Source organism: Ursus americanus, chromosome 8 (genome assembly GCF_024610735.1).
Source record: "Ursus americanus isolate L20-20 chromosome 8, mUrsAme1.1.p, whole genome shotgun sequence".
NCBI lineage: Eukaryota > Metazoa > Chordata > Mammalia > Carnivora > Ursidae > Ursus > Ursus americanus.
In genome coordinates, this window is record NC_142134.1 from 12,227,072 (window position 1) to 12,241,726 (window position 14,655).

The 14,655-nt window shown below is 33.2% G+C and overlaps 1 protein-coding gene and 1 pseudogene across 3 annotated transcripts in view; both read right to left on the reverse strand.

The window, feature by feature from the left end:
• The window catches only part of CCSER1 (coiled-coil serine rich protein 1), a 1,291,424-nt gene that overhangs the window by 705,004 nt on the left and 571,765 nt on the right, over window positions 1-14,655 (reverse strand). The gene's annotated exons all lie outside the window — the stretch shown is intronic.
• The window catches only part of LOC123788507 (insulin-degrading enzyme-like), a 28,694-nt pseudogene that overhangs the window by 3,212 nt on the left and 10,827 nt on the right, over window positions 1-14,655 (reverse strand).

Consider the following 14,655-nt stretch of genomic DNA (forward strand, 5'->3'; position numbering starts at 1 on the left):
GCTTAATTTATGGTTGCTGTAAACATTAAAATGAGTGATGAAGACTAATATGTGTTAATACATGTAAATCACTTAGAAGGACTGCCTGACTTCTAATCACTCAATAAATATTAGTATTAAGAATTTCATAAATGTTGCATGTTATGATGATGAATCCTGTTTCCTATTAACATTAAAGCATATTACCAAAGTTTATTCAAGGTACAGCTAACTCTTAACAGGTATTGCTGATTAGATCTACCAACCAGAGCAAGTCTTTTTCAAACAGGGGTTTCTGTTCAAAACAAGGTCAACTGGAACTCTGAAAATTTTTCTAAAATTATTTAATTTGCTATTATCTTTGAGATAACTTTCAAGAAATACACTTCTCTTAATAAGACTGACATGCCACATTCTTCTGTTCAGCAGCATGTCTCTTGGGTCTTAGAAATTACAAGGAGATCCACCAGTTCTGTCAAAATCATGAGTGCTAGAAAAATACTAAGGATACATACACAGCAGAAAATCTATCTCCCTGATTTCAGGAGAACTACACTGAGATTAAAAAGGGAAATTGTTTCACTTCATATTTTAAATTATTTTATTAAAAAATTACTTGAGGAGCACCTGGGTGGCTCAGTCTGGTGAGTGACTGACTCTTGGTTTTGTCTCAGGTCCTCATCTCAGTGTGGTGAAACTGAGCCCCAGGGTCTCTGCACTCAGTGTGGGGTCTGCTTGGGATTCTCTCCCTCTCCCTTCCCCCTCTGTGTATCCTCCTGCTCATGCGCTTTCTCTCTCTCTCTCTCTCTCTCTCTAAAATAAGTAAATAAAATCTTTTAAAAAATTATCTGAAACACCACATTTACTATTAGTGGCACTTCTGACAGTTTGGAATGCACTTCTCTAGTGTAATCCCCATACCTGACACATGAATAGACTGAACTAGATGCTGTGCAAATTCCTTTCTCAAGACCATACAGCTAGGTAATGGAGGAATCTGTACCAAAAGCCCTTCTCCTGACTGTTGTTCAAACATGGAACCAACTCATCCTCACATACCGTGGCAACTGGCCACCCCAGTTATAGCTGATCCCAGATTGGGAGACATTTTACTCAGGGACAGTTTCATTACACCTCTACCTACAAAGGTCAGACTTTAAAACATCTGTTTTATAAAAGAAAATACTCTGCACAGAATATCCAAACTCATTTTCTCTAAAAAACTATGAAACATTAGCTAAAAATTCATAAATGAAAATAATTTTAAATGTTAATTACATAAATTAAAATGTGCCTATTTTCAGTTAACCCATTACAAACAATCTGTATCAATTTTAAGATGTACATATTTGTAATTAACTTCTTAAGGGAGAAATTCACATGTGTGTCATAGTAGTAATGAGCTTCAAAATGGAAACTGCTACATTTTTAAAACTCCAAATTATAATGAAGATAGAATAAACCCCACCATCCCGAAAAATATATTTTCTTACTATTCACATTTGTGTTCTGAAATTGTTTCTCCATGTGCTACATTGAACAACCTTATCTCCTTGTCAGTAAAATTATCTCCAGAACAATGGTCTACACTGCCAAACTATCTGTAACTGAATGTAATAATAATTCTTACGTTGTTTCATTGCGCACCTCACAAATTCGAAGAAGAGTCAACAAAAAATAATTGTTATTATGTTTTGACATTTTGAGCAGATACCTCAGCTCTCTCTGGAGAGGAAACAGGCTGCATTTTTACCACTTAATCTCCAGTACTCAATTCATCGTTCTCATGTGATCTCTAAATAAATATATGGAGTTGGTTCATTCAATTTTAGTCTTCAAGGTGCTGAAGAGTTATTATTATACAATGAATCATTTTTCCTTTGTTAAATCAATTATAGGAGAACTCAGATAGAAAGGGATCTTGCCAATAAGTAATCTGGGCAGAGTTTAGAAGCTATACATTTCATTTAAAATATTAATCAGCAATTTGAAATTTTTTAACTTAAATTCACAAAGTCCTCTTTGATCATATAATAGTTGTACATTTTTAAGGCTGAGAATTTTACTCTAACATACAGGTCCTATCAATGGACTTTTGGAATAAGAGTGGTTGAGATTAATGAGCTTATTATAATTCATTAGAAAGTGGTATGTGGATGACTGCCTACTTTAATTAGTTTTATTACTGTAGGAAATTGTTTCATATGCCAGGCTCATCACCAAGCACGCCTGGAAAACATTAGAGCAGTAATCAGACTCGATATGAGGTACCTTTCATTAGGCAGTATGGCTAATGGCACTTATAATGAACAAGGAGGGTATTGAAAAGATGGACATGACAGCATCTAGCAAAAAGGAACTTATCAGATCAACTGTTTTTGTGAAGCCAAATGCAAATTATAGTACTTCAAAATACTGTTGTGGCATACAGGGGGCAAGACTCATAACTATGGCAAAAGATTTAAGTATCTCAGGTTCATCTAGTAAATCTCAATACAAATTTTCTATGATTCATACATTATTAGAAAATGTTAGTAATTGGATCTTCTAACAAAGTAATCCTTCAAATGATATTTCTTAACCATCAACACCCCAAGAAATAATACACCTAAGACTTTGATCAAATAAAAAAAAAAAATCAAGTCATAATCTGAAAGAAGCAAAGCCAAATATAAAACACATATTTCAGAATAGAGGTAAATGAAAAATTATAAATACAGTCCATAGGAATTGTCTGGGTTCTGAATTGACTGTTTTATAAGTACAGACTTATAAAAATTTTTAAAAATGTTCTTAGTAATTTTTTACTACGTTCAAAATTAACCTTACAAACATTTCATATTTAAGATTTTGGCCTTATGTAAGTATTAGAAGTTATACCTCAAAAACTAACTAGAAAATAAAGGCAATTCTATGCACCTCTATCTCACTCCTAAGACACTCATACCATTCATAACTTCACCAATTTTATTTTACCATACCTTGTTAAGTAGTGTTTAGGAAGCACAATTGTCATTTCACTGATCAAGAAATGAACATTATTATTATTTTTTTCTTTTTTACATATACTGAGAGCATGTTGAAGTTTCTGACTACCCAATCTAACCTTTACTTTTATGGGTACATTCTTTCTATATTTAGAATTAATTATTCCTTCAAATATGTGAGCTATATATTCAAGACATTCTAATTTCTCTTCTGCTATTACAGAAAAGATATTATCATAATTTCAGGCAAGGAACTGCAATTTCTGGCCCCTCCTCTAACATATTTTGTTTTTACTGGAAATATTCTAATTACAAAGCATTATAGTTCAAGGAGCTATCAATTAGCAACAAATGCAGAAAACATCAGAAACTGATTTTCCATTCAATGTAGATGTCATCTATGTCAGATAAAGTCTAACTTTAGAAACACTGTGAGAAGGTGGAAAGGCATTTAACCATATCCTTCTGTTCCTGAGTAGTCTTGTTAAAACAACAAGCAAACCTAACTATCATCATTAACAATAACAGACACCACATGCACCACAGATCGAAATCTCTACAATTATTTTTAGTGTACTAAAAAAAGTTGCTTGCCTACGGTTTACCAGTAGTTTTCAAAATTACAGTGTAAACATCCTGATTTCCTATTCTATGACATTGATTCAGCATACAAGTCTGCCATCTATTGCTTTTTTTTTTAAATAAAAAAGCCTCATAAAATTAAACAACACATGCTTCAAATTAAGATCACTAGTATTAGAAATGATGGCCATTCTGTATTCTCTTAAAAAAAGATTACTCTTTTTGGATTACATTCCATTTTGTTTGCAATACAGATTACTGATTAGTGAGTATAGTGGATATAAAAACTCAGGAGGAAAAAGAATTTTTTTTTTCTTTTTAGGTCATAAAAGGAAAGGATCTTCACAAGAAAAGACACTTAATAGATAAAATCATTTTTTAACAAATAAGAAAAGCCTACTTTTCTTTAAGAGGAAATCAATTTTAACAGACAAGTCTCAGTAATTCTGCCAGGATGTTCTTGAGATTAGAGAATGATTTGAGGCTTCATTTTATCTACTACACCACAACTCAAATGTTTGAAAACTACAATAACTTAAGCCTAAGCATAAAAATATTTTTAAGGTAAAAAAAAAACAAACCAGTCTGGTGATTGATTGATTGATCTGCCATAAAAATATATATATACATACATATTTCCTTCTCAATTTTCCAAAGACAGTGAAATATTTTCATTTTGTTCCAGTAGTGAGTGTAAGTTATACCTGACATTTTATGTGAGAAATTTTGCTTTTTAGCATACATAAAAGTCATCAATAAATAATAAACACCTATCTGGTAAGTCACCCATTTTCCATTAAAAAGTAGTCTTAATTTTAATACGGAATAGTAATTAATATGAAGTTTGCTATATGTTTACTCTCACATTTTTTTCCTCTCACATTTTTATGAGACAACTGCAAACTTTAATAAATAGTATATTGATTTGAAAACAAACTCTAATAATAATCTTCATTGTCTCTGTAAAACAATATCTTTGAAAAATAATGCTAGGAAAATCTCTAAGAAATAATGGGATGTATTTATAATTTAATATTTCATTTATATGTTACATACTCTCTGAAGATTATTTTCTTTTTTTTTAATTACAAAAATGTTATCGACATTTTTGCTTTGAGACCAAATGTTCTGAGTGAAAAGACAATGTAGAACTACCATTTATGAGTAGAAATATGTAATTTTTTGTCTTAGTCTGTTTGCACCTGGGATTTAGACAAAGATCAAAACCTGGGGGTCCATACAGGCAAAATTTACACTGATTATATGTTTTAGCTCCTGCTTGCTGCCAGTGGTAATGACACCTAAGAATCACTCCATGACACCAATTTAAGTCACAACAATGTAGGAACAGGAAACCAGAGGATACATTACACAAAACTGTGTATAAAAAGAAAAACAAGTATTATCTGCTAAGGTTCCAAGTGAAACAAATTCCATGCCAATATCAGGATCTGTAAAATGGCACAAAATTGAAAACCTTCAAATTAACTGAACCACCACATCCATTAGGGCCCAACACAGCAGATTTGAAAGTTCCACATTCAAAACAGCACCTAACTTTTATGAAAATGCCAATTTTGTTCTACCTCTTTGTTCCCTTCTTTTCTTCTTCTTCTTTTTTTTTTTTTTCTTTTTCTTTTTGGGTATAGTTGACACACAATGTTACATCAGTTTCAGGTGTACAACAGAGTGATTCCCCAAGTTTATACATTATGCTATGTTCACCACAAGTGTAGCTACCATGGGTCACCTACAACACTATTACGATACCATTGACTGTAGTCCTTATGCTGTGTTTTTTATTCCAGTGACTTATTCATTCCATAACTGGAAAGCTATGTGTCCCATGACTGTTTACCCATATTGCTTGTCTCCCCACCTCCTTCCCCTCTGGCAACCATTAGTTTGTTTTCTGTATTTATAGGTCTGATTGTTTGTTTGTTTTTTAATTCCACATATGAGTGAAATTGGTATTTATCTTTCTCAGTCTGTCTTATGTTACTTGGCATAATACACTCTAGGTCCATTCACGTTGTCACAAATGGCAAGGTCTTTTTCTTTTTTATGACTGCATAACATTCCATTATATATATAAATATATAAAATATATATAATATATATATAATATATATAAATATATAAAATATATATAATATATACATATATATGTACACACACAATTTATTACATATATATACATATATCACATCTTCCACATATATATGGTCATATATATATATATAGATGATATATATATGTGATATATGTATATATCACATCTTCCACATATATATATGGTCATATATATATATGTGTATATATACATATATCACATCTTCCTTATCCATTTGTCTATTGATAGATACTTAAGTTGCTTTCATATCTTGGCTGTTGTAGATGATGCTGCAATAAACATAGGGGTGCATATATCTTTTCAAATTAGTGTTTTTGTTTCTTTGGATAAATAATAGCAGACAAAGGAAGACTTTGCATAATGGCAAAGGGAACAGTCCAACAAGATGTAATAATCAAAGTGGTATGAAACTAGAAATAAATGACAAGAAAAAAAACAGGAAAAACACAAATTGTGGAGGCTACACAACATGATGCAAAACAATCGATGAGTCAACAGAGCAATCAAAGAAGAGATCAAACACAAACAAGTAAAATAGAGACAAATGAAAATGAAAACACAACCATCCAAAATCTTTGGGACACAAAGAAAGCAGTTCTAAGAGGGTAATATATAGTCATACAGGCCTAGAAACAAGAAAAACCTCAAATAAACAATCTAACCTTAAACCCAAAGGAACTAGAAAAGAAGAACAAACAAAGCTCAAGGTGAGCAGAAGGAAGGAAATAATAAAGATCAGAGCTGAAATAAATGACATAGAGACTAAAAATCAATAGCAAAAAATCAATGATACCAAGAGCTGGTTCTTTGAAAAGATAAACAAAATTGATAAACCCTTAGCCAGATTCATCAGGAAAAAAAAAAAGAGAGAGAGAGAGAAAAAAAAAAGAAAAAGCACCCAAATAAAATCAGAAACAAGAGAGACGTAACAACTGACACCACAGAAATATAAAGGATTATAAGAGAATACTACAAAAAATATATATACATGCATAAATTGGACAGCCTAGAACTAGAAGGAAGAGATAAATTCCTAAAAACACACAACCTTTCAAAACTGAATTAAAAAGAAATAGAAAATCTAAACAGACCAATTACTAGTAATAGAATTGAACTGTCATTAAAAAACTACAAAAAAATAAAAGTCCAGAACCAAAAGGATTTACAGGTGAATTCTACCAAACATTTAAACAAGAGTTAATAATTTTTCTCTATTTTTTTGTTTCTTATTGCCTGACATTTTCTAAAGACAATCATTTTATTTGGTAAAAAGGTTTTAACATTCTCTCTCTAGTTAGGAGCAAAAGAAAGAATAGGATGAAAGAATAATACATTTTAATTTCTACCAATCAACTATAAATGTGTATGATGGTATAAATGAGTTAAAAAAATTTTTCATTTAAAAATACCCATTTAAAAATACCCATAAAAATTTGTTCACTCAATGTTATTTGAAGGAAAATAGATGATTATCAAATCATTAGTAAGAAAAATAACAATTATGTATAAAAATAATTAAAAAAATATTTTTTAATTCTTTAAACATTTGGATTACAGGATGCCTGGGTGGCTCAGTCAGTTAAGCATCTGGCTTTGGTTCAGGTCATGATCCCAGGGTCGTGGGATGGAGCCCCACATCGGGCTCCCTGCTCAGCGGGGAGTCTGCTTCTCCCTCTCCCTCTGCCCCTCCCTCCTGCTTGTGCTCTCTCTCACGCACGTGCGTGAACTCTCTCTTTCTCTCTCTCACATAAATAAATAAAATCTTTAAAAAACAAACCCAAAAGACCATTTGGATTACAAATTTAATAAATCAAACTAACACCCTTAGAAATATTTTATAAACAAATATCATTTGAAATGAAGAATAGCTCATACCTTATTATAGTGAAGAGATTTTATCTTAAAGATAAGAATGTTATGGTCTGAATGGTTGTATTCCTTCCAAATTCATATGTTGAAGCCCTAAACACAAATGTGAAGGTATCTGGAGGTGGAGCCATTGGGAGGTAATTAGAGTTAGATGAGGTCATGAGGCTGGAACCCTCGTAATGAGTGTCCTTCTAAGAAGAATCAGAAAAACCAACGCGTGTGCACACACACACACACACACACACACGTACACACATACACCCCCCACACAAATACACTGCGCACATGAAAGTGCTCCCGCGCTCAATCTCTCTCTCTCTCTCTCCCTCCCTTGCACCCTCCCTTCCCCCCTCTCTATCTGCCCTGTGAGATCACAATGAGGAGACCCTCTGCAAGCCAGGAAAAGACCCTCACAAGGAACCAGATTTGCTGGTACCTTGCTCTTGGACTTCCTAGCTTCCAAAACAGTGAGAAATAAGTATCTGTTGTTTAAGCCACGCAGTCTGTGGTGTTTAGTTATAGCAAGCAGAGCTAAGATAAAAAACAACAGGGGTGAACTAGGGTAATTTACGGAAATATTAGCAGCATATAAGTACTTTAAAATTATAGCTATATAAAAGGTTCAATAACTAAGAATGCATTAAAAATTTCATAGTTATATTTATGATAGCAAAAGTAGTCTGACAAAAAAAATAATTTCTGTATTCGCAGGATAATGATAAGGTTCTGAATGGAATTTTATAAGAAGCAAACTCTTGCCTCTAGCATTTTTTTTCTTTTGAAACAGATGAAAAACATCACAACTGCCATCTCCCTAACTCAAGTGATAGATTGCATTTGCATTATTGTTCAGATGACTTGTTTAATTCAGACTTTTAGTAAAACAGTTTTGAGCAAAACATTTCATTCTTCTATGTGAAAAACCCAATTTCTTTGTCATTGCATGTGGTTATGCTTTTTGAGTGTGTACATGTGTGAAAAGAAAAAGACAGCTTGTGAGAGAGAAAGAGTGAAGCAACTGAGTATGAGAAGAGAAGAGAGCGCACCAGTGAAAGAGATTTGGAGGAAGGGGCAGTAGAGGAAGAGAGAATGAGAGATTACCGTGGATGGTAACCACCCAGCACACTAAAGGATAACACATAAATGATAGTTAATATAAGGAATATAACTTGCATTGAGGTTTTCTCTTAATATCTGAGGGTAATATTAAGATGCTGGAGATTGTGTTTGGTAAAGCATTCTTGGATATATATCTTATTGTTGAAATATTGATCTAAATGACCCATGATGCTCTCTAAAAATGGTAATTCTTATATGTCCTAATTTTTCTTTTTTTAATCACAGTTTTTAACTTTTCACTCCCATATTTGGTAGCAAACCTTGATTGAATGCTGTATTATCTGCAGCTGTGTAAAAAATTAAATGGAACCAATATCGGTCATCTCAGGAATCTGGCTGTTGTTCAGCTGGGTGTTGTGACTCAGGTCTCCTGAGGTTGTAATCAAGATGTAAGCCAGGTCTGTAGTCTTCTCCAGTATAGACTGAAGATAAAAGATCCTTTACCAAGCTCACTCACGTGGGTGTCCTCATAGATCTGCTTCAGGACATGGAAGCTTCTCCCTGGGCAAGTGATCCAAGGGAAAGTGCAACAGAGTGCCCAAGAAAGGTTAACCTGGATATGAATGATTTAATATGTCATATAGCTTTGTAAAAAGCATGTATTTTTACAGTAATCTAGTTAATGATACCCACAAAGACATTCACAAACCAGGAGCATTTTGAACTCCCTAAGTTAGGACAATCGTTTGGTTTAGTTCAGCATCAACAAACTGAGAATCAACTGATCCCTAGGGAGAAAAGAGATCATAGACAATTGTCAAAGCAGAAGAACTAACTGTTTAAACCTATGGCATTCCTCAGATTATCAAAGAAATGGCAAATTTAAAATTCACACACAATCATATGATGTCTTCTGGTAGGGAAGAAAGAAAGAAAGAAAGAAAGAAAGAAAGAAAGAAAGAAAGAAAGAAAGAAAGAAAGAAAGAAAGAAAGAAAGAAAGAAGAAAGAAAGACAAAGAAAGAAAGAAAGACAAAGAAAGAAAGAAAGAAAGAAAGAAAGAAAGAGGAAAAAAGAACCAAAAATATTTGTTCTGTATTTGCATTTTGCTTCTTCTGGAATTGTGAATGGTTCCACTATGGTTAACTTATTCTCAGATTAGTTTATTGTACTGTACTGTATATATATAATACTTTGTATTTTATATGTATACATTTAATATACATATTATATATATAATATACATATATATATATAATATTATATATAAACAGAAACACGGAAAAGCAGAAAAATGAATCTGTTGCGTCACATCCTCTAAATGTCCTCCTGTGAAATCCATTGAGAAAGCTCGGTAGACCAAATTTGCTAATGTTAAGATAGTGACTATCATGTGCATTTTGAAAAATTTGAATGATGCCCAGAGCATCTGTTAGGTAGCTGGACACCATTCTCCTGTCAGATAAACAGCATCAACTTGTTCAGTAATACAATTACATTCGACAGGTAATTCTTAAGTTGAACTGACTGCTAAGGTAGTGATAAATTGCTTTGACTCTCCCAAAGTACAGAGGATACATCACATCTCAAATGAGCTCTAGTGCACAAAACTTAAGGGTACTCAGACTACATAAATGCTTTATATCTCTTCACTGTCCCTACTTCTGTATCAGTGGAAAGAAAATAAGTATGAGTTACTGTCAGGATTCGTGAACACAGAGAAGAAATCCAGAAAAAAAAATCAACTCCATGAAAATACAGATGTGTATGCGTGGGTATAAAATTAAGTTTTAATACTAGGTGACATTTCTCACGTAATGACAAGGTCATTTTGATTATGATTTGCTTCATATTCTTTGTACAAATTTGTTACATATACATAATGTATTCAAATAAATATTTAATTTTGTTTGAGCATTCAGATAGTTCACTGCTCTTTACCTAGATGTACCTATTGTTACTTAATGCCCATGATCCTAAAAATTTGAGTTGTAAATAAAAAATTTGCAAAAAGAACATTTTACATGAACTGAGAAAAGTATGTAAACGAAACTTTCAGGAAGTTATTTTCATAAATAGGTATCCATCTACATTAGACTCATCTGCTATGTTCAAATATGGGTTGAGATTGATGGATTTCATCTTTAGATTTTTGGCACAGCACAAGGCCCCAGATTTCCAACAATTTTTATTCTAAAAGTTTCCGTCTATATTATTTTATTAAAATTTAAAATATGCGTTCCCTTTTCTTCTTCCAATGCCTTCAGTGATCCTGCCTACCCCCTTGGATTCAAACACCACCTCTCACAGGAAGCCATACAGCTAACGGTCCTGAACTACCTGTATGTCCTCAGACAGATCATACTTACATCCATACTTCAACCTTCTTTCTGCTCAGAATGGTCTTTCCCTATACCATCACAGTCTGCCTTCTTCTTAAAAATTCAACGCAAATATTACCCTCTGGGAAATCTGGAATCTCTTGGTCTAAATAAGATGCCCCATTTTTGTATTTACTTAAAAATACATTATAACCCTTATAAATCTAGCCTATAATTGTAGTTTGGTTTTGTTTTTTCCACCCCCATTCCTCATCAGACTGCAATTTCTTAGAGAAGAGAAACCATGAACTTAATTGAATTTGCATCCCTGACTATAGTGGGATGACCGGCAAAGAGTAAATATTAGAAACAAAACAAAACGAAACAAATAAGCAAAGAAAAACACTGTATAAGCAGGAAAAATGGAAAGAGGGGATGACTCTCCTTCAATCTCTGTATTCCAGATCCTAACAGAGTACAGAGCAATCCTAAACAGGTCTTCAGATATGCTTCTTAATTGCCAAAGTGCTGGAGTGAGGGATCCTTGGGTAAAATATCTGTGTATCAGGTGTTCATAGGTCAAGTAAGGTTTAAAGGAAAATAATATTAGAATGTCCCTTAGGGAAACAGGTAAGAAATTTATCTCTCTCTCTGTTGAAAATCTGCATATGTATGCATTGCTAATAGCTGTATTAGGATTTTATGCAGTAATTAGAATCCTTTAAGGAGACCAAAGGCTATTTAAGAAACCATTTTTGTTAAAAACAGGTTTCCCAAAGGACTTGTACAGGTTGTTAAATACTAAGCCAATTTAGGTTTGATATAGCAACGCCTCCGAGAACATAGAAGAGAGTTAATTAAGTGAGTTAGTGACCTGTTTGCTAAGAATTATGTTCTTGATAGGAAGGAAACTTGGACAGAGACATTTTAAAGAGACTGTTGCAGCCACACTGAGTTGCCGTACAGATACAAATTTTTTTTCTCTACTTTTCACTTGGGAAAAGAAAGGTGTATAGACCACCAAAGGAGAATGAGAACAATGAGATACCTCATGGAATAAAGAAAAAATTATTTTGTATATACAAAATGATTGGTTGGTTTATTAGGTAGTAAGGAATATACACTGGTTAACAGTACAGTTGTCTTCATTAAAAGTATATGGAAATGACACAGTCCAGCAGAAAAGAGGCTATGAACTGACACTAGTAAGTGACTTTTTAGGAAATCACAGGTTAGGGATTTTCAACTAATTCTCTAGTTGAGAAAAAATTTTGCAAATGGCATAAATTAAATTACATTTTCTTTATCCTTCTTTCAAATCACTTAATAATAGTTTAAGTTGTACAGTTAATATTAGAATTAATATTTAAAATTTTACACTTCTTTTTTAATAAACACTTCAATTCTTACAGAGAAAATATTATGGTCTGCTACTCTGCTTTCCTTTCTGTTAAAATAAGGCTATGCTCCATGCAGCCCACACTTAAGGTACTATCATCATTAAATGACAACTGATGTCTCTGTAGGCATAAGGCACCTAAGAAAAATTAATTAGTATTTTCAGTGTGTTCCATAAATGCAGCTTTATTAGTGATGATGATGTTGACACTCAAAGACCAATACTGTTTCTTCTCCATAGCAGATGAATAGCTTTCTGGATTATAATTCTACTTATATTCTACTAATCAAAGTTAATCCTGTAAAAAACAAACAAAGACATACACCTTGTTTAGAGACATTATCTCCTGAAATACTTCCCATTTGGCTATTAAATAAATGTGTATTAAGTTCAAGTCTGCCCTAATTGATTATTACAATCTATCTGGAATGTCAGACTTCACACAAATCCTAGAAGTATGGTGGGTGCTCTGAAAAAGAAGAATCAGGTGGTAGAGGAGCATATTACAGGAACACATTATCTGGTGAGCTAGGATAATGTAGTGCAATATTGAAATGTTTGCTTTCTCCTCATATATTTTCCCTCTTACTCTCATTCTAAGCAAGGAACTAGGCTTAATTTAAAGGAGAGTCTATGGGAAACAGAGGCCCTTTATAAAATCCTAAACATCCTGAAAAGACAATGCTGAGGATACTAGAAAGAACCAGGAAAGTGAGAAAACATTTGAGGAATAGCAAGGAAGTGAGGGGAGATTCCAATAGTAGACAGAAGGAGAGTTATAGTGGTCTCATGAACAGGGGAGACTTAATTCTTGTTTCTGGCACCACTTGGGGAGGTGGCAAAGACTCAGCAAGGAAGAGCTATCTTGTTCAGTCTTAACTTAAGAGGCTATGTTCTAGGTAAAGAAGTTTTTAATCTTTCCCAAGGTGCCACTGCTTTACCCCTGACTACCCATCAGACTGATATAACTTCAGATACCCAATAGTTGGACCTAAGCCCCAAGGAAAGTAACAACACAATCCAGGGAACCCATTGTCAGAGAAAGGAATTAGAAGAGAAATAACCATAACCTGGAGTTTTTGTCAAAATAAAACTGGAGAAGTAGATGACAATTTGAATAACAGTAATAAAATTTAAGGGGGCTGAGGCTCAATGACAGTCTTTCTAGAACTAAACAAACATATTGTAATGGAAAAACATTTTTTTTCCCTAAGACCTGATTTAGTGACTAAAATATCAAGTAAAGGAAATACATCAAAGCACAGAAAGAAAAAAAAAAAAAAAGAAAGAAAATTACCAGGAAAAAAAAAAAGATAAGAGATTTGGAAAATAAATCAAGGAGACATAATTAGCGAATAATAGAATTTCCAGACTGAAGAAAAGGAAGAGATAGAAGAGAGAAAGTAACCATGTAATCACTTAAAAAAATAAGATGAAGAAAAACCTGAGCTGAAGAATGACTTATGTCTGCAGATTGGAAGAGCTTGCTGAGCTCCAGGCAGAGTTGACACAAAGGAATGCATATCTAAGGATTCACCCATCTAATGGAATTATGCATTAAGAGGCTTGCAACATTAATCACCAAATGCATCAATAAATGTGATTATCTCAGAATGGAAATATTTTAGATTATCTGACTACTCTTACTAGATTGTTTTTTGTTTGTTTTACAAAAAAAGTATTTCCTATGGCTGCTATCACAAATTAACCATAAACTTGATGGATTAAAACAGAAATTTATTCTTCTACAGTTCTGGAGTCCAGATGTCCAAAACTGGTATCACTAGTCTGAAATCAAGGTGATCACAAGGGCATATTTTCCCTGGGGGCTATAGGGGAGAACCCACTGCTTGGTTCTCTCAGGTTCTAGTGGTTGCTGACATTACTTGGCTTATCGCTGATTCACCCTAATCTCTTCCTCTGTTGTCACATTGTCATCCTCTTCTGTTGGCGTCAAACCTTTTTCTGCTTCTCTCTCATAATTATATTTGCAATGACATTTAGGATCCATCCAGATAAACTGGGATAATCTCCCCATCTCAAGATCATTAATTTCATCACATCTGCAGAGAGCCTTTTTTTTAAATAAGATAACATTTACAGGTTGTAATCAGGACCATGATACACTTTGGGGAGACATTTTTCAGCTTACAACCATATGTATTTTTTATAGTATAAAAATGATAAGGTTACTTTTAGTATGAAATAACAGGATTTGGGTTTTTACATAGGCACTATTATTGGAGTCATTTATATTGTTTTCAGAGGTGAGAGACATAAACAGATTTTTATTTTTAAATTATACCTATGGCTACACTGTAGTGAAC